At 42.5% G+C, this 21,765-nt stretch overlaps 1 protein-coding gene across 1 annotated transcript in view; it reads left to right on the top strand.

Annotated features, from left to right (window-relative positions):
* Positions 1-4,933: 4,933 nt before the first annotated feature.
* The window catches only part of Grem2 (gremlin 2, DAN family BMP antagonist), a 104,953-nt gene continuing 88,121 nt past the window's right edge, over positions 4,934-21,765 (top strand). The window contains exon 1 of the mRNA XM_075989207.1: positions 4,934-5,188. The gene's annotated coding sequence lies outside the window, so the exon portion shown is untranslated. The remainder of the gene's footprint in view (positions 5,189-21,765) is intronic.

Here is a 21,765-nt window from a genome sequence, read left to right as displayed (position 1 = left end):
ACCGTCCCTCCTCCAGAAGCCATCCACTATTCATAGTCCCTCAGTTAGGTGTGGGGACGCATGAGAATCTTCTCATTCCATGCTAGCCTCTTGATGGCTTAATTCTGGGTGGATCTCGACAACTATAACTCTTGTGAGCTAGCGATCGAAACAGTTCTATTGTGTGCAGAATACACTGTGTCACTCAGTCCCCTTGCTCTAACCTCCAGATCTTGCAATCTTTAAGCCTTCACTTCTACAAGGGTTCCTGAGCCTTGAAGAGAGGATCTGGTACAGATGTCCTATTCTGCCTGAGCTCCATTAACATCTGTACTCTGTGCTTTTACCAGTTGCATCTGCATTAACCATCATTTGCTGAACAGAGAAACTCCTCCGATGGGGTCTGAGAGCTGCATTGATCCGTGGGTGGAGGTGTATGAATTCAGAGGGCAGTTTGATTCTGCTAAATAAACATAGTTTTCAAATTTTATTTTATTTATATTGCATGAATTTACTGTTTACACAACAGCACAATAAGCCAAAGGTGGCTTTCAGCTCTGATTTCAACCACTTCATCCCTTCCTGTTCATATCTCAGAACCAATAATGCAATGCAAAGACTTTGATGACCTCTAATAAACATGTACTAATGAGTCAGAAGAACCTATGGCCACCTGCTCCCTGGGTCTTAAGGGAGAATAGGGGGCTTCAGCTGAATATGTGGTCATTTCCTATCCTTTTAATTTTCCAAGCTCATCTGTGAGCTGTGCTCTCTGCTCTGCTGTGGTGACACAGAATGACAGATGGTACTCTCATGGCCAAAGAGCTCATTCGGAAACATAGCAGGGGCTGGAGTTTTTCCTATAAAAGTCTTATAAATCACTTGTACACATTTGGGCAGGAATGTTGTGACACAAGAGCAATAAATTCTATTTTATAGATTTATCAGTAGAAAATCACATATATAATGTATATGTGTGTATACTCTTTTCATATATATCAGTGAATCATAAGTATTTCCTTTAGAGTTGGGTCTAAACAGAACATCGACAAAAATGTTGATGACATTCTGTAGGATAAAGATTTCTATCTGAAGGAGGAATAAACACTTATTAAATTAAGATTTTAAAGCTTTCCATATTGAAAGGATTTTAATAACTTTAGACTTAAGCATCTATGATAATCTATAGATATAAAAGCCACCATTTATGGATGATTCAAGAAATGTATAGATGAAAAGAAAGTTTTTGATTAATAAAGAGATAGAAAGGGGTTATCCTTATCATTAAGAAAACATCTAGTGTGTAGCTGAGCAGGAACAGACAAGCTCCAAAAGTGAAGTTTAACAATAACAATGTGAAGTCCATCTTCAATTTCCTGATCACATGACCCTTTCCTATCTTTGTATAGCAGAGTTATAAATTACATACATGTATAATATATATGTGTATATATGTGTGTGTTCCTCAAAGAACACATAAATATTGCCTAAGAAGAGCAAAATGCCATCAATAATCATCTGTACCCCATGACAACATCTACTTAGATCACAAGTTGTAAACTTTTTAGATTTATTGATATGAAAATCACTCAATGAAATAGTATACTCCTTAGTAATATTTAAGTTCAATGATAGAGTCACAGATATCTTCAGGTTGAAATAACCCTTAGGCTGTCTTGTCTGACTTTCTAGCAATGCTTTCATAATCTCTAGACAGCTGAGTCCTTTCCTGACCCATCAGTCACTTACATCAAAATCTCCAGTTGCCCCAGACAACATCCTTTCTAAAAGGGCTGCTGAAAACGTTAACTGTAAGAAGCCTCTCAGTTGTGTGAATGTTGTTTACCATTGCTTTTGTTTGTTTTTCGCCTTAGAAGAACACAAGGCTTGGCGCCCATTTAAAATTTCCCCCATCTTTTCATACCATGAACATGACCAGGTCAGGTCCAAATGTTTACCTGTGGTTTACATAAGGCCCCTAAAGACTCAAACAAGAAAACACTAATGAATGGACTCGGGATGTAGTTCAGGACAGCTCAGTGGCAATAGTGCTTGCTGGGAAAGCTCAAAGACCTAAATTTGATCTTCAGCACCCTCGTAAATAAAAAAAGAAAGAAAGAAAAAGAAAAAGAAAGTTCAGATAAGTAGTACAGGCTTGTAATTATTCCAGTGTCCAGTGTGGAAGATGACAGTGGGAGAGAAGCCCTGGGTGTCACCTGCCTAGCCTGTGGGCTGAGACTCGGACTCTAATGTGCACGCATGCGCACATGCACACATATGCACACTCATACACCTCTGTACCCCCAGTGTGAACATACATATGCACGCACACACACCTAAAGGAGATATTGATAAAAATGACAATACACTTAAAACATTACACGGATTGTAAGTGTGTTCCCCCCATTTTTAATAATTGAAAACATGCTATTGCTTTGCCACAAGTTCTATCCCTAAGACGGGACCGCCCCCGAGCTCTGCAGTATCCCTTATAAATTGTAGCATACATAATCACTTTCTTATCGGCAGCTCTCTTGGATGCATGCCAAGTCTTGAAGGTCTCCTGTTTTTTTTTAAATAGCATAGCATATGGAAATAAAGAGGGTAACAGCAAAGTAGAGTAGAAAATAAAATAGGAGTGCTTGGTCCTTAACCTGCACTGCAGCCTCCTCATTATTGTTCCTACCAAGACGCAAGAGTTTTATTTGTGCTAATGTCCATGCCATTTACAACAAGTAAGGCTTAATGAACTGTAGCATATGGGGATTATCTTAGGGGAAACACTGTCTTTTAAAGTAGTAAATGATCAGCAGAGTAAGGAATATATACTGATTTATTTTTCACTAATTGCATGACTGATTAGGCGTAAGTAGTGCCCCTTAAATCATCGGCTTTTGCTCTTCATTAACTGCAAGAAAGGGAAACTTGAAATATTACCTGAAAGGAAATTGAAGATTTAACTGTGCATTTTCCTTCCTTCATTCCTTCCAACATCCCTCCCTCAATCCCTCTCTTCCTCTGTCCCTTCCTCCTTTTCTTTTTTCTTTCTTTTTCTTTTCCTCTTTTGTTTTTTGGTTGGGACAGAGAGTAGCAAGGTTTTGATACGTAGCCCAGGCAAGCCTGGGACTCAAGGTTCTCCTGCCTTGGCCTTCCAAGTTCTAAGCATATAGTCACCTTATCTGTGCCTTTACATTATTTATGACTCCACTGACACTGTCCTTCTAGTGATATGAAAAGCTATAATGATCCCTGAATATAATAAGCAACATAAAACAACTTGATTTATTGGTTATTATTACTCTTGTTATTTTATCATTACTTGTGGGTGATCCCTATTTGTATTCATCCTGAAAGGCAACTCAAAAACGAGGGGTTGATAAATTATTTGCATATATGACCAGTCCTATAATAATGGGTAGAATGACTATCAGGTTAGATGTTTGAGTCCATGATTTAAGCTTTTCTGGGCAAAGGGTTGGCAGTGGTCAGAATATGCTGTGTTAACTCTTTTAGCTTCCTTTGGTTTGGTAACTCCAAGATAACAGAAGGGAGAGCAGTCGCCTCATCTTCAGTTATGCGTGCTCGCGCCTTCAGCAAGGCGCTTGGTTCTTCTTTTTCTTCCCGTGAAAACTCTGGCAATTCTTGGATGACTCTAGGTTGACCCATTCTGAAAAACAGCCTTGCCGTTCAGGATTCTTAAAATGTGTCCAAACGTGAAGAGAAAGCAGGTAAGATGCTTGCTGGTAACAAATTTCCAAAACTTCTTGCTTTCCATGATTCTGAAGTGATTATGCTCTGAGTTGGCTGAAGCAAGACTGTCAGGTTTTAATAAGGTAAACAGAAGTGAACAATTCTGGGAAAGAAACTGTCAAGTCAAAAATCAAAACGGAGCTCCGTGGTTTCTGCCGAGAAAACTGTCATTCAAATTTCCAGGAGCATCAGTGAAACTTACTGGGGAGGAAAGACCATTGGAGACTGGCCAGTGTTTTATAAAATACAGTAAAACCTTATTTTATTTTAATTCTCCCAGCTCAGCAACTAAGGTCCAGGATTCCCCTTGGGCCTTTTCCCAATTGGGGCGGGGGGTGGGGGTGGGGGGCAAAGGTTTATTTCTGTGTACAGACGCAGATGAGAATTTTTCACCCAGGAACCTTTGTCAGTAGAGTCACAGAGAATTTCTTTGCTGAAGAGATCAGGGAGACCAAATAATCCTGCAGAAAAGAAGCCAACGTTCAGCTAGCATCACGGTGTCATGGTCTCGCATGCCCAGCCCAAGTATACGAAAATCGGTCTACATTCTCTGGATGCTGAAGAGTCTGGTTCCTATGAGAGATGTCTGCATTCACAAAGGGAAGAAAGGAGGTATATAATGACTAATGCAGTATGTGGAAGAGAAAACAAATCCAAACGTTGGATATTTTACACTGAATTCATTCAAAATTTTATTATTAGCTAAACTCACTTTTTTGACGATGGGGTTTAGCTTGCTTTTAATTTCTCCAGCCTCAATCACTCAAAACAAAAGGAGCCTGGTTCTATGTGCGCGTGTGCGTGCGTGCAGACGTGCCTGCGAATGTGTGTGTGTGTTTTTACATTCTTCACATTTTCACATTTTGAGCCCATCTAAAAGGGAGATCTGAAGGCATGAGTGGGTTTTGCGGGCCAAGAGAATGGTGAATTTCTTCTCTACATGATAAGCTTTGCATTGGAAGTCTGCTAAACAAAATGTGAAGCGCTGCCCACAAGGTTGTAAATCCCCAGTCTGCAAAAAAGAAGGGAGAAACAGGGCTAGCGACTGAAGTGTGTGTGTGGCTGCAATGTTTGTGGGTTTGAAGAGAAGCAAGAGCTGAGTGAAGCGGAGAAGGAGGGGGTGGCTGGTGTGATTTGTTTGGTGTTCCGAGCCAATAGAAATCCCAGTCTGTGATAATATCCCCACGCAGCGCAGCGCCAAGAGGACTCAGCGCTGTCTCCAGCTCCTTCCACATCTGCAGGCGCGGCCGGGACGCGCTCCGCCCTCTGCGCGCTCTGCTAGGCTCAGCTTGCTCCGCACACACCCGCGCTGCTTCCCGGGTCTCCTGCGGAACCAGGCTGCGGCCGCCCCAGGCGATCCTGTGCACGCCCCGCTGTGGTTCGTGTCATTCACACAGAGGAGAGCGACAAGGAGACGAACAAGGGACCCCAGGAGGAGGCTTCCATCCAGTCATTGCAGGTAAGTGGCTTGTCACGAGTGATCTGACGCGCACAGGTTTCTGTCTTCTGCCTTCCCAAGGCAACTAAGGTGGATTTACGTCTGTCTGTGGGGCTGGTACGCAGAGAAGCGCGGCGTGAAAGCCCTCCCGAGTTCTCCCGGGTAGTTAGTCACGTTGTTTGTGCATGGCTGTGACCGCCAGGTAGATTAACCTACTGGATTCTGCGTAGGTGGAAAACAGAGACCTTTAAACTCCACCGTGATCTTTCTTTGTAAAATAACACCAGTACCTACAAATTGTCGTGCGGGTACCCCTTGATGATTTTCATTACATTGACGGTGACCCATTGCAAGTCAAGCATCATGGACTAGTTTAGGAAGCAGGTTTTGCATATTGTTCACCTACCTACTACGTTAATGTGCTCCCTCTGATCAGGAAACCAAAGCTGACTTGGGCATGGTCTTGATTTCTTACGCATGTGACCAAATGGATATATAGCCTCACGGTTGAGCTATCACTGTGCCTTTAGACTCTCTGAAGGAGAAAAGGAAAGAAACAAGGCAGCAATTATAAAACAAACTCGAATTATTCTTACCTTTATACCTTTATTGATGAATTAAAAGCAAGTTTGTCTTTCAGAACCCTCGACGGGATGAGTTCCAAACTCTCTCAATTTTGGTTAAAAACATACAGTTTGACCCCAGCACTCAAGAAACGGAGGCAGGAGGATTGTGAGTTCCAGGCCAGCCTGGACTAAATAGTTAAAAATGTGAATTGAAGAACTTTACACTAAATATAACCGTTTCCAGGCAATGTCGGTTCGTAGTTCGGTTTTATTTAATCGTCAAACTTATAGATTTCTCCCTGTCTATTTTTGAGGTGAAAATTTTGTGTGGGCAGGGGAGACGACAAAACAGCTATTTTCCTGGGGTTTTTGCCATCTTTGATTCACAATTTTGAAGTTGGTTATGTAATTTTTTCCCATGTTGATTACTTATGATTAAATTAACATTGCTTAATCAGTTCCATCTTCCCGGAAAAGCCAAAGGGACTGAGTAACTCTGATAAAGGGCTGGTCCTCTTTGGGGCAGTCCTCAAGGGCTGATCTTCATGGCCCCCATCTTCTGTAAGAAGTGCTTTTCTTGGTGTGGGGAACATACAGAGTAGGGGTCTCTTCAGGATGACATGCAGGTACAGGTAACCAGGTGCCTTAGCTAACCCGCACTTCTCCGAGCCCGTTCCTAATATTTCCTAGTAGTGCTGACCCATTCATTGGCAGTTCGTAGTTGGCTCGTCCCTCGGTGGCGCCTAAGTTTCAGCACTGTCCTTATCCCAAATCTTGTGCCTGGCCAAGCAAGATAAGGAAGTTATAAGAAAGCTACTCACTTTGCATATCACCATGAAGAATGTAAGTGACCCACTTTCTTTAAATCAGATGAATGTGTTCTTTCGTCATTAAGAAGAATGGCGTGCGTAGCTCTACCATGGATATAGGAAAATATCACATCTTTGCCCTTTGACTAAAGTGAACGATTGCACAGGGCATTTTTTTTAAAGGTCACGACAAGCAGTAGATGTGCTGAGTATTGTTGTGTGTGTATGTGTGTGTGTGTGTGTGTATGGGGTGCATATATGGAAATCGAAGGAAAACTCTAGGCAATCACTTCTGTCCTTTCACAGTGGGATCCTGAGCTCAAACTCAGGTCGTCAGATTGGTACAGCTGAGCCAGCCTACAGGCCTGTCAGTTGTATTAGGAGCCGTTGTCTGTCTTCTATAGCTCATTTCTTCTCGCCGGTGAACTCTAAAGCCATACTGGGTGTGTTCGTATTGACTAAGTGAGAATCTGAACACATTCACTTTGTATAGTCTGATACATTTGTGGCTTTTAAAATATAGGTATATTTATGGATAAAAATGGGGGACTATAGGTACACATATGTACACATAGTGCTTTGATTATCTACTGTTTCCTGCTACCAATTTTATGGAGAGAGGTAGTCCAATATTCATTCTCTCTAAGTCTCACAATAGCTAGCCAGAGCTCTAGGTTTCCTCACACCATGTACAGCCTCATTTAAACAAATCATGGGCATTTAAATATTTTAAAATAACTCTTGCTCTAGCTGTTTTAAAATAACTCATAGCTCTTTTCTGATTCAAGAGAACAGTGCTGGATCCCGAGTTGAGTCCGGGGTTCAACGGGTGTGAGACGACTGGTCTGCCTGGGTGAAGGGCGAACTGGGAGACACTGCAGGCTCCCAGGCACACTGCAGCCTGGGCCAGCCACGTTTGTGCTCCAGGGCTGTGACAACATAGGTGCCAGGTGGCAGGCAAGGGCTTAGCGTTAGACCCTGTTAAGCAGTTAGAAGACCCGTAATGAATTATTTCAGCCCAAGAAAATGTGCCCGCTATTGGGCTTCTGACAAGTCCCACAAAGGACCAGCATGTAAGATGAATTGCTTAGAAGAGGAAGACATGTAATTATAAATTTGATCTATGGTGGCATCTGCTTCTTCAATTACCTGTGTCTCCTCCTATCACATGACTCTCTTGTCTCTAAGAATCGTACACATGGACTTAATAATGTGTAGAACCAAACCTGCTCACATATCGGGCTAAAAAAAAAAAAGATGTGGTCCTTAGACCATTCATTGCAACACTAACCCACCAATTTGGCATATTTGCCATTGCCGCCACGTCTAGTAGGAAAATCCCCTTGACTGTCCAGCACATCAGCAGGACCAGCCCTTGGTGGGGTATTAATTTGCAGAGATGAGTCCCAGGGCCATGTGGGAGTTACGAGGGTGGAGAAGGAGATGTTTCACGCAGCAAGAATGTGAAGTGGGATTCTGTGATGGTGGGCAGCCTCCAATGAGAAGCAGGAGCCAGAGGGGAAATGAGTCTGTTTCCTCTGGTTAGCCTCAAGGATATACATGTGATGAGATGCCCTGAACATTCTCAACACTCTTTTCTGTGGTCCCAGGTACTCCACAGGTGTGGGGTTGAAATAAATGTGGTTGCTGTGCTGACAAGCCTGGGTATAGAAGCCAGAAGGGGGCAGCATGCAAATTCAGAAATAAGTGACACCTCCACGCGCTTACACCAATTTCCCGGTGGCTACAGAATGCCTGTTAAAGCTTCTGTGCCCTTCCCCCTCTGGAAAACACAGTCTCGAGTCTTCTGAAGAGATATGTCACCCAGAGGGGTTGTTTCTAGTTTTGCTTCAGAATTGGAATTGCCTGACCTAAGGAGAGCAGCAAGCTATCACTAGTGAGCTCAACTTCTGTTTCTTTTAGCTAGCTTCACCTGTTGACTCCACTCAAGCAATCCTTAGGCTTTTAGGAGATGGAAGAACAGGAAGCCAAATGCAGGGAAGGGCAGAAGAGAAAGAGCCGGGTTCCTTGATGCTTCACCAAGAATTATATCTGTTTGTTTGTTTTTGCTGCTGCTTCATCAGCAGGACTGAACATTATTGTAAGCATGTCTCAAGTGTAAGTTCAAGGCCTCTGCACAATCAGTAACACTTTGGGGAGTGGGGCTTTTAAAAGCAGAGATGTGGAATAAGCAGTTTCAGTGATAGCCGGAGTCTAAGACATGCTAACAAGAGGCAGGCATCTATCCCTAAGAGCTCAGAGATGATTAAACCTAGCCCTTCCCAACTATTGTCAGATTCCTGACTATTGAGATTTATTGCTGTCTTTATCTTCAGAGAAGACTCTGAGAGCACACTCGCTAAATGTTCTCAGAAGAAAGAATGCCTTACTCTTAAGGAGGGTAACTGGCAGTGGTGAATTCTAAGTAGCCAGGTGGCCTCACTAGGTGCCAGTTAGCCGTTTAGAGGTGTTAGCCTGGGCAGATCCTGTCTCTCTCCTCTCTTTGGTTCATCCACCATCCAGCTTATTACTGTATGTGAGGGCTTGAGGAGAGGCTCAGATTGGGGTTTGGAACCCACTCTGGAGATCACAGAGCCTTCTCATTCTGGGAAAGTTATTTGTCCCTGTGAGTGAGAAGGCCTGGGGTCCACTGGTCTAGGGATAGATGCCTCAGAGAAAGGAAAGCCAAGGTAGTTTTGTCAAGAAAGCATGACTTCAAGCCCACAAGGTAGATTACAGGAGGCTTAGGGAGCTGCCTGTGTATGCATGAATGAGACCTTGAAAACATTTAGATCTACGTTTTCCTAGGGCCACTGTACTCTGCTGGATGTTTGGTGCCCTTGAATAAAAGAAAAGAGGGTTTCAAGGACAAAACTCAGGATTCCTTAGTGTCTGGGAGAAGAGTGAGGTCACTGTGTGTCTCCACCCTCCCCCGTGTAAGGCTGCAGTGGTTTCTGTCACACTCCTACTTACTGTCTAGAGCTGTGTGTGGTGCCTGGATGCTGGGGGAGCTCTGTGGGAGGGGAGAGATTTATTTGGGGTCTTCATGGAGCCAAGTACACTGTTGTAAGAATAGGGTATAGCACGGGAGAGAAAAATGACTAACCCAGAGAAGACTGGGAAATAGGATAAGATTTATCACCTCTCATCCAAAACCCAGAGCCTCAACTGCTGCTTTTCAGTTTACGGTGGCTTAGCACCCCTCACCCCAACTCCTTTCAGATAATCAAATAAACCATAGCCCATTTCTGTCTCTTTTTTAAAGATTACATTAAAATTAAAAAAAATACTTATAGTAAGAACATTTTGGTTGGTATAATAACCCTAGTAAGAGGACATACTTGTGGAAACAGTTCACTAAAAAGCTTTTTTTTTCTGATTTTTTCATGCAAGGGAATTAGAAATGAAGGGAATGGATAGCTTTAGGGAAGTTCTCTAGAGGGGGAGGTTTCACAGAACATGAGGCCAAGAACACAAATACTCCCAAACATGATTCTCATGATGTGGGCTCATGTATGCCCCAGCCTACCATTCTCCTCTATTGTAATTTCCTCAGTATCAGAGCAGGTGGGAGGGAAGACATTGGGCAGGCGACCTCCTGACCAGTTCGTGTAAAATGGTTGGCATTGTCTAGTTGAACTATTTTCTGCCTTAAAAGTAACACCCAGCCTGGTTCTGTAGCTGTGACTCAAGGCTGAAAGGATGCTCATCTCTTCACCCATGAAAACGTGTTTGTCTCCAATGCTTTACCACAGTTATTTGACATTGTGACATGGTCGCCATTATGATTTCTAATTATAATGGTTGCGTCGGGGGAAAACTGATAGGTAGACATATTTAATAAGAATCGAGTAGCTGTAAAAATGAGATTTTCCCACCAATCATCTCTGCTAGGAATCTAAATACCATCAGCTTTCTAAGGAAACTTTTTCCCCCTTATTACTCATTTGAAAACCTACAATTCATCTAACATTCAGTGAGTGCATCCCTCATAACAGATGATAAAAATCACATCAAAACTTCAGGTATTAGTAAGTGTGTTTGTGTAACCATAACATTGAATAGTTAAAAATACAACCATTCTTTCAATCACATAAGCGTACATCTCAGATACCTAGTGAACCTCTTTGCATAATAACAATAGAATTATATGTGTGCTTTTTATAGTGATTTAGGTATATATGCAAATGAGTATATTAGTTACATGCTCATGCTATATTTCATAGACTAAACACATGTAAACATACTGAGCCTTAAGTGTATTTGAGAGCTGTAGCTGAGCCAGTCTCTAGAACAAGAGCTTGCTTCATGCTTTGGGACCAGATTCTCTACTCAAAAAAGATTACTCAAACTGTTTCCTATGAAACTTTTGCATGACACAGAGGTATGGATTTCAGGTATGTATATCCAAGGCTTCATCCCAACAAAGAATATCAGCCTCTTTGAGTTTCATTTCCTCCTAAACTTTGGAGGAAGCAGACCAGAAATGGTGCTTAGTTTTTGACAACAAAATCATATTAACACTTTCTTGACCTAGAAGAGTGTTATCTAGATATTATGAAAAATGCTTAACCTGGCAAAGTAAGGTGACTTGGTTTCCTTGTTCACATGTTTCCTCGGAAAGCCTCCCGTTTCTCCTGAGTTCAGTTTTCACACTGAAGAAGAGAATGCATCCTTGTGCTCCATCCCACCTTGGACTTCAGTTCCACATTCTTGCCTCTGTAAAAACAGCTGTTTCAAATGTGACTTTGCTAAATGCTTTGCAGATATCATGCAGTTTTTACAACAATCCTAGCTATCATCATCATCATCATCATCACCATCATCCCCATTTTACAGATGGTTTATCAAGACTTCAGGCTTTCAGAATGTCACACAAATGGGATGGATAGATGGCGCTGTTGATAAGAAATTTACCTTGAGTTCAACCCCTAGGACACATAGGACATAGTGTGCTTGTACTTCCATAGTTGGGGAGAGAAAAACATAGACCTCTGTGCTTGACAGTTATCCAACCTCACTTTTTTTGGTAAGCATTCGGCCAATGAGAAATGCTGTTTCAAAAGTCAAGGTGGCTGGCATCTGAAAACCAAGACCTGAAGTAGTCTTCTGCCCCCTCCTACACACACGGGAACTAACACACATAAAGAATGTCACCAGTCAAGCTGCTGCAGATCTTCAGTTCCAAGCCCACCCTCCTTGACCTCCCTCCATTCAGGTATCCTAAGTAGGCATTGAGAAAGTGCTACCTACAGAACACTCTGCAAGGATATAGGTTGCCACAGTAATGGAGAGAAGGTTCCTACAAGAACTCAGTATTATAGGAAAAACCAAAGATATTTGATGGGAATCATAATCCAGAACACTTTGAAGTGTAGTGGGAATTTTGCCTTATTATCAAGGCTGCTTGACAACAGAAGTCTTTTCGTTATAGTAGTTCAAATCTTTTCTTGACTCCACCCTACACTCAGGCTACATACTTCTCCATCCATCTGAGTAGGGTTGTGACTTCCTGTGTGATCATTTGCTTACATCTTCCACTTACTTTCAAATGGTTCTTGAGGACAGAGACTGTTTCTTATTCAATGTTTTATTTCCCATACCAGAACTGTTACATAACAAACTGTATCTGGTCTGAATCCACTAAGACCCAGCTACATCTAATTTAGAGCTGGGATAGAAGACTGCCCTTTATCTCCTAGGAGATACGGCCTCCAAATTATTCAAATACACATATCAACCAGAAGCTAAACAAATGACAAACTCCATCATCTACCCTGGCACCAGTCTGTCCTTCCTTCCTTCCTTCCTTCCTTCCTTCCTTCCTTCCTTCCTTCCTTTCCTTCCTTCTTTCTTTTCTTTTCTCTCTCCTCTCTCTTTTTCCTTTCCTCTCTCCCTTCCTCCCTCCATTCCTCCCTTTCTCTGTCCCTCCTTCCATCCTTCCTTCTCTCCCTCCTTTCCTCCCTCCTTCCTTTCTTTCCTTTCTTTCTTCCTTTGCCTTAATTTGCCTAACTTCTTTATGCTTTAAAATGGTTATTTTAGTAAGAAAGTCAAATTAACATTTTAAAAAATCAGTCCTCTTTACAAAGATATCTTACTGTTTAAACATTAGAAATAATAAGACAATATTCTGACAGATATTTTTCCCCAAGTGAATGAGCATGTCATAGATGATGTCAAGGCACTGCTATGGATTTGTCCTCCAATCCTGGGGGACTATGCAAGTTGATTGTAACAGTTTGGAATACTTGCCCATGATCTGACTTTTCATTGCTTAGTTTGAAAATTAAGAAATTCCTTCTGGTAAATAAGAAAGCGATGTCAATGAAATTGGGAATAACATTTAATGTTTTCAGATGGAAAACTTTATTTAAAAGAAACTGGAGAATTTAATGAGACTAATTTGCTCTGTAGTATTTTGAGAGGGCAGGTTTTTTTGTTGTTGTTATGCAATCTTTTGCTATCTAGCTCAGGCTAGACCAGAATTCACAGACCTGGCTCTCTCGTCTCAGCTTCTTGGCTACTAGAACTGAGGTGAGAAGCACCATGCCTAACATAGAGGGCAGGTTTTAAAAAGATTCAGTTTTTTTTTTTTTTTACTTTAGAAGTCTTATTCTAAATTCAGGAGACACTGTGAGCTAGAATGGGCTCAAACGGGGTAAGAATTACAACTTGATTTCTCCTGGCCAGTAGTTGAAATAGTCCATCCTAGTAATGAATGCATTGGATAAGTGTAGTGCTAACACAGTTGTGTAGAATCAAAAGCTATTTTGATGTTATGTTGAGTCATATATCCTAAACCATCACTGACACAACCTCAAAACCATTTTATTCTTTGGTGCTAGCATTATTCAGATGCTTTTATTATTATTTGCATAAGTATGTGTATATCTTTAACTATCCTATATCTTATCTTAAAACTATTCTGAGGACTCTTTAGCCTTTAACAGACAAAAAAGGGGGGGTCTTTGTGGAAAAAAATGTAAAAACCCCTCTCAAGAGGTTGCAATTTTCACTATTGGAAATGTGAGCCAGAAATATTTGCACTGGAGGTTGGGAATGAAGGAGATCTTGTTGACAGGGGCACGCATCTCACCCAGAGTTAGGTCTTGGTGGCACCAACCACCAAGGAATCTCTGCATGCTCAAAACAAACGGGAATGTAGACAGACTGTCTCTCCTTTGTTTGAATTTTCCTGGCTTGAGTCAGATGGCTATGTCACAAAAGAAGAGTCCTGTTGGAATACCTCATGGCCCATGCCTTTATATTTTTGACATTCGGTCTTCAGCATCAGTAATTTCCTGTAGGATAAATTAAATGACTCAAGGCCATAGCGGACAGTCCTGAAAAGTGAGTCTGTCTGCATTCAGAGCCCCATGCTGTACCCAAGTGCTGTCTTCATAGCTTCATTTCGTCTTCTGCTCTGTCACCTTTGAAGGGGCTGTATTATTCTCATTTGTATATCTTTGCTATATCACATTATACCTGAGTCATGATGTCTAATATTTGCCAAGAGAATGAATAAGAAGATACCACATACAGAGGTCATCACTGTTACAGAGTTATCACATTTTTAAAAATACTCAATTGTGGGAAAATTATATAAGAAAAAAACTATTTCTGATTTTATTCAATTTAGATATGAAATATTCCCCAAAGACCATGTTCTGAACAGGAAAGGTGTCTCAGTTAAAACAAAAAAGTCACAAGTATTATTGTTCTTGGCATAGTTGATATTATCATTATGGTTGTTTTAATTATTACTGTTCCTCGAACTTTGGATATTAATGGAATAGTCATTAGAATGGATGTCCGTGGAGGTTGGCTAAAAGAACAGTTCATCACCCTAAGTACTTTGGAACTGAGACTTCAATTTTGTAAACTGAGATAAATAAGTTGTAGTGTTTGGGTCTCAATTTTATCTTTGAAGTAGAAAGAATAATTATTTGGAAGAAGAGCTAATCAGGCACTCTTCACAGAGCCATTGATTCATTCACCAAGTATTTGTGGATCCAGGGCTAGACATGGCAAGAGATCAAAAGATGGACCATGTTTTGAAGGAGCTTAGAGTTCATGAGGAAGGCAAGACGTGTGTGTCAACAATAAGGACACAAGGTGAAGAGTGGAGAGCACGAGGAAAAGAATTGTTCAAATAAAGTCTCCTGAGTTTGGGGGAAGCAAAATGTCGTTTCTAAGGAAGTCTTCAGGGATATTCTTAAAGAACTAGACAGGTTCTACTGTGTGCTGCCATCATAATTTTCTTCCTGCTTTTGCCTCTTCGTGGCATGTATCGTATGTTTGATGTGTTATAAATACTAGAGCTTTAGATAGAGATATAACTTATTTAGTCTCCTGGTTTTATAGCCATGACAACACTAACACAGAAGTTTCCTGTTTTTCAAAACTATAAGCTGGTTCATCGTAGAATGGTTCATCGTAGAACAAGTGCTCGAATCCAGGCTCCCTCTGGTCCTCCCCCATCCTCTCTCTATGCTCTACTCCCTTACAGGACTCTACTATTAAGGATCCTAGATCAACAGTGCATGAAGTCCTACAGGGCAGTTTTCACAGAGGTCCAAGGTACCACCTGCCAGAGGTTTGCCCAAGCTGGGGAGAAGCATTGTTTTTGATGACAGTAGATTTCATAGGAAGTTTTATTGTTGTTTACATAGGATCTTTGCTTTGCACTGTTCATTTCAGCACTAATTCATCTCAGAGCTTGGACTCCCCAAGGCTGAGCTCCAGTGAAACTGCCCCAATCTCATCTAGAAACCCAGCACTGTCTTCATCCGCACTGGGGCTGATGCAGCAGGGGCAGCCGCTGCTGCTCCCGCATGGAGTTTCAGGCACTGTAGTGAGTCTGGGATTCCCTAAGTGAGAGCAATGACTCTCCTCCTCCCTTCTGTTTGGACTAAAGGATTTGTATGGCTTTAGGATGGATTATCTCCCTGATACATGTGCTCAAGCTGTCTCCCACTCCCAAAGCACTGTCTCCTATAGTCCAAATGCCTTATTTGGGCTGGCTTATTTGATCATACTTAGAATTCCTTTAGCTAGCAGATGAAACCTCTGGACAGGACTCAGGAAAGAAATGAGTCTGTCAGAGTCTACCCCTACTTGTTAGTGGAAGGTCACTCTCTGGATAGAAGTACTCTGCTCTTCTTAGATAGGCATGCTGGTAGAATGTTCCTACCTCCTCTCTCCCCATTTTATTTCTGGAAGCACATACACCACAGTCAGAAACGCCCTAGGAAAGGATCCCCAATACACAGTGGACACGCTCTTCAACCACTTTCTATTGGAGGATGAGTGGAAGGATGGGTAGGTAGGAAGGTGAATGGGCAGACAGACAGATTGACTGGGGGAGATGCTGCAGTCCAGTGTCCCCAGATGGCTATGACACTTCGCAGGCAGATGGCTTTTCACAGGGGAGCAAGTATCATCCTCTGAAGGGAGAATTAGACAATTGATTCCAGAAGAGGAAGCAGCCAAGAATGGAGGAAGGATCAAGCAGAGTGTGTCCCATATTTCATGGTGACTTTTTTCACACTTAGCATTCATTTCCAGTCAAGGTGACATGCCATTACATAAAGAAACATGGGTGTGGAAAAATAGAACGACTAATACCAAGTTTTATTTTTATAGAAATGGGGAACAAACATTTTCTGTTCTATTCTTGGAGCTGAATGAGACACTGCAAATGACTGACGTGCGAATCGGCACCATATGGATTTGTACAAAGGGAAGAAAATAATCCCCAGTTGTAAAAATATCTTTGGTCTTCATCCGGGTGATATGTGTCCACATGGTTCTGTCAGGTGGTTTTGTTATAAGAGATTATTCCTGGACTAATAGAGAAATGTCTTTTTATGGTGGCTGTACGTTTTCCCAGATTATTATTATAGCATGCAAAATCTCACAACTTCAGACATTCGAAAGATCAAAGGCAGGGAGGCCACTGAGGCCTCCACACTCCCCACACACCAGCACCATAGTTTGGCTACTAGAAATGCTGTCTGCGGCGACACGAAAGTGTACTTCTATAATCGCCACACAGTGCTGTGAAAGCTGATCTGCATTCCTAATTCTCGCAGCCGATACTGCCTTTGTTTCTTGGTGGCAGTAAAATTCAGATTGTCTCCATATGATGAAAACATTGGCCCACTGAGGCTTGGGGCTCTAGAACTGATATTAACTGCTCTGGGGTTGGACTGATTTTCTGTTTCGAACGACAGCCAAAGCTATCAAATAAACCCAGTGATATTTATTAGGGTGGCTTCTGAATATACAGTGTGGTTCGTGACAGAGACTAATCTTGCAAAGGGAAGGGAGAAAATGTGTTCCATCTGCACAGCCCCCTCTGTAGCTGGCACGGGGTAGATATTTAAACCATGTTCTGCGGGTGCTTGGAAAACTTAACGTGTGTAGATGGGAAGTAAGGCTCTCTGTGGAAACGTGACAAAGTCATTGATGGTGCCAACACAAAACTGGGCACTAGTTTAGAATGCAAGCCTTTTAGTCAAAGTTCTGACTTGAGCATGTTTCACCAATTCTCACTGAGTTTCTGAGTGTTCTAGGTACTAGAAATATAAAGTGAATAGGATATAGCCCTACCTTGCAGTGGCTCCCTGCTCGCTTGTGAAAACACACAAGTGAATAAAATAACAAGTTAAACAGTGTAGGAAGAGCTTTAGGTATAACCCAATGGTCGAATGCTTGTCTACCATGTGCCAGGCCCTGCTCTCAACCCCCAGGACTAGTAAATGATGAAGCCTAATATGTAAAATAATCTGCGTACATACCTGTAATCTCAGCGCCTTGGAATGTGAAGCAGGAGAATTGCTAAAAGTTTCAGGCTAATCAGGGGTATGACCAAGGCTCTGTCTCAAAAATCAAAAGCAAAGGCTTTTGGAGAGATGGCTTAGTGGCTAAGAGTGCTTGCTGCTCTTCCAGACAACCTAAGGTTTTCTCAGCACCATTGTCAGAGAGCTCATAGCCACCTGGAACAACAGCTCTGGGGAACATGGTGCCCTCATCTGGCTTCTGCAGACACCTGCACGTGTGTGGTACACACACACACACACACACACACACACACTTGCATTGCATGTGTGGCCACCGCCGCCGCCCCCACCACCAAAACAGTCCAGACAACCTGTGAACAAGCCGAATGGGAAGAGGATGAAAATGAGAACTGGAGTCACTGGTTTCCCTCAGCGAGGTTTGTCAAGCAGGCGAAGGCCTTGCAGGAGAACAAAGCCAGCTCATCGGCCTCAGCATCACAGTATCCACACTTCACCTCTTCAGCAGTTTACCTTATTGCTTTTCACGTGCCACTTTGGCATGCAGTCCCCCTCCCACTAGGGCTCGGTGACCTATCAGTGCTTAGAGTTGGGGGCAACCGCACCACCCCAATGATTTGCAGGCTTGAGCCTCAAGAGTCACTTTTGCAGCCTGCTCTCTGCATGCCAAGCCCTGGCTGTTGTCTTTTTCTGTACTCTAGAGCCAAAGGCCTTCGTTTTAACTTTTGATTTTTTTCTTGGAGTCCTGTAATTACAATCATAAAAATCCAAAGATTATTGGGAACCAAGCAAGTCACATTCAGGTATAATTCTTGAGAAAAATGGGCTTCGAGGAACTCTGCCATAGTCAAGTCCCCATGCTCTTTGTTTCCTGTTCCATGTCTGGCACTGGCTGGCTTTTAGTGTAGAAGAAAGAAGGGCAGAGCAGGTGTGGTGTGTCCAGCCTCTACGTCCTTGAACACCAGCCAGAACGGAGGATTGGGAAAGTGACTGCCCAGAGGTCAGATTCCTATTTTTTTTTTTCTCCTCTTCTCCTCCACATATGTACAAGGAGCTAACCAAATGTTTGTTTTTCTATCAACGCACAAGTTTGGGTACAACTACGTGACTGGTGGCAACTGAGTAGAAATCCTATTTCATAACAAGGCCTTCCCTGGGTGCTTTAAACTGCCCTCGACAGCATGTTAAAAACAGACCATTTACCCTGTAAGACCAGGCTGGTGCACAGAAGTGACCTTTGGTAAGGAGCAAGTGGGGCAATCAAGGTTAGGATGGGTCCCTAAAGAAACACAGTGGACCTCCCGAACACAAGTTAAGCTTCCCTTCAAGGTGAATAATGCATGAAATGATTCATTGATTCAGCATTCAGTATTATTCTGAAGGGAAGAAAGACCATCTCTCAACTGAATTCAGAAACCCCATTGCCGTAATAACAGGTAGAGCAAAGCCAGTGTCTATTGTTCAGTAAGCCCCGTCAACAGCGCTAACGACGACCATGACAGCCACGACTAATTGGTTGCTTATCATGCCAGGAACCAAGGTAAATCTTTCAACCGTAGTGGAGACTGTGAGCAAGCAGTGTTAGTTACCCTTGTTCCTCAGAAGCAGGGTGTTAAGTTGTCTGCCCTTCATCCAAAGGTAGCCCTGTGTCTACAAATACCAGAACACTTGCTCTTGGCTTCATGCTGCTCTCTGAACCAGGCTCAGTATTAAATGCTAAATATGATCTTATTTACTTTTCAAAGCAACTCAAAGAGCCAGCTCTTATTATTACAAATGAAGTCCAAAGCCACACTGCCAACAGTGAGGAGCTGGCATTCTGATCAGGTTTCCTGTGCTCTCTGACCATTTGCTAGCCCTGCTCCAGACAGCTCCAGGATGCACTGCTTGGTCCCAGGTTGCCTTCCCAATGGGTTTTCTGGAGTCTAAAATTCTTCCAGGACAGGCACCAAAGCTACAGAGAAACCCTGTTTCAAAAAACCAAAAAATAAATAAATAAATAAATAAATAAATAAATAAATAAATAAATAAAATAAAATAAATCTTTAATAGGGAATAGTACTTTTGTTCCATAAGTCAGAATATAATTTGGAAGAAAATGTATTATCAGGATATTTAAAAATCTACCCAGAAGTAAGCCAAATTGCCTAGGTTTGCACAGGATAGGGGACACAAGGGAAATGGTGACATTGAAGGGACAGGGCATAACTCTGAGATGGCAAAAATATCAAGAAAAGGAGCCTGGGAGTGGGTGAAGTGGATGCCCACTTTGTCCATCCCTACAGTGTGGGCTAGGCTGCCACTCATATTCTGACATCTGTGTATGAACTAGATTTAGAATTCCAGAGAGTGGTAGTCCCTAAAGTTCTGGTAAAAAGTTACGTGCTAATTAGCCCATGCCCACTTTGTTTATTTTTTGTTTTGGTTTGGTTTTGTTTCTGATTTCTGGTTTGGGGTTTATTAGATTTATTGCTGCTTTCTGGAAATGTTCTGCCCATACAGGATTGTCCTGCCAATCATTCTAAATTCCAGAGAGGATTTTCCAGTCAACGCTTCTCATCCTCTTAGATTCCCATCCAACATCCTTCCCAAGTTTATTTCCAGGAAAAGAGAGACGAAAGAACAAACCAATTCTTGCCCTTCCAGTCTCTTGCCAGCTGTGTTTGCTAAGCATTTCTTCTGCATACAGGACTTCTGTCACATGCAGCAGCTGGCCTCCCTCCACCCATGGTGCCCGCTGAGTACGGTATGTGCATTGCCCCTGGTGAGGAGCCCTGGTTCTGGGAATCAAGCTGGTGAGACGCCTCTCAAAACTAGGGTGATCGTAATATTTATCATCCCAACTAGATGGCTTTCAGGGCATGGAGGGGCTGCTATTAATAAACTGCCTGGGATAACCGGCAGAGCTGGAACTATTGCAGGGCACACAAGGACATGCGACAAGTCAATAATGCAGGGACAGCCCTCCAGTAACAGTCTGGGTCCGATCACATAGGTTATTGTACAGATTCTGAGGACAATCATGTCCACTCATGCATGAGCATTGGAGACAGACTGTGTTCTTGATGTTCCTGACTGGGGGAAGATCTACTAATGATTCCCCAAGAAATCTCACAGTTCATAGAAAGTCCACATATGACTTGGAGACACTAGCGCAGCAACAGCACTGACCCATTCTCTTGAGATCTTTTCCACGACAGATGCTCTCCTCGTTGGTTTTGTTCATCATTTCTTTAATCCCCACCTAATCCCACACGTGAGCTCCTAGGTGAATTTACCCAGGGTATCCCCGCATATATCCAGTGAAGACAGAGTTAGTTTCCAAATGTGTGGTTTTGACGGCTGAGCATAGACAGAATCATGCTCTGCAGAGAACACAAGGGCCATGTCATGAGAAAGGACCCGACTGTCCATGACCACAAGTCCCTTTCTCCATCTTGTCCCTGCTGGTGAACACAGAAGGGAAGAAAGCTTACCAAATAGGGGACAGTTGAGATGAGCCTTGACGGACACTCAGAAGGGTGGGTGGAGACAGGAGACAGACTTGCTGTCAAGTTTCATTGCTTGGTATTTGGGTCAGGAGAGCAAATTTCTTCCTGACAGCACTGGGAAGCAGAGACTTATGAAGTTGTACTACCTAGTTCCACAACAGAGAACAGGAGGGGGCCTAAGTCCACAGCATTTTTGAGACACATGGATGCTCATTCACAGAGCTGTTCCTGTGGAAAGTTTCTGTCACCTTTCAGAATACTGAACTGTCCACATCATTGAGAAACATGTCAAGAAAAATAGCAGCAAATTCTAATCTCCAGGCAATATGAAACACAGAAGCTCCACCCATACCAGTTTGTTTACTTATTCAAGACACACTCTCATCTCTTCCAGGCTCACATACCCTCAGACGTGCTAAGTAGCCAGGATGACCTTATGGTCCTTCTTCCTTCACCTCCCAAGTACTGCAGTTCCCAGCTCCCCCCACCAAGCCTGGTTTGCATAGTGCTGAGACTCGAATCCAGGGCCTCTTGCGATCACTCAGTCCACTGAGCCACATCCCCAGGCCCTAGTGATGTGAATTTTAAAGACAGTTGAAAAGCATCATTTTCATCACTAAGTTTTAAAGCTTAAATATTATGCCAATCTTTCTGAAAAGTAATGTTTATCTTCAAAGTGCCCAAAAAGCTGCCTTAGGATTCTACCTCATGCTTCCCATGGGTCCAGATGAAATGATTAAGAGATTCACTCCTATCATGTGAACAGAGTTTACAAATTAATTAGAGCTCAGAATTCTACATTTATTTCCTCTAGAAATTGTGGATGAGTTATAGTAATATTCCATTCCAGATGAGTTTTAATTTAAAAAGCCATCTCAAGTTGTGGCATACATCTATGACCTTATAATTTGAAGGGAGATATATGAGTTT

Source organism: Microtus pennsylvanicus, chromosome 10, assembly GCF_037038515.1.
Source record: "Microtus pennsylvanicus isolate mMicPen1 chromosome 10, mMicPen1.hap1, whole genome shotgun sequence".
Taxonomy (NCBI): domain Eukaryota; kingdom Metazoa; phylum Chordata; class Mammalia; order Rodentia; family Cricetidae; genus Microtus; species Microtus pennsylvanicus.
The sequence above is the reverse complement of the archived record's forward strand: the minus strand, read 5'-3'. Positions and strand labels throughout refer to the sequence as shown.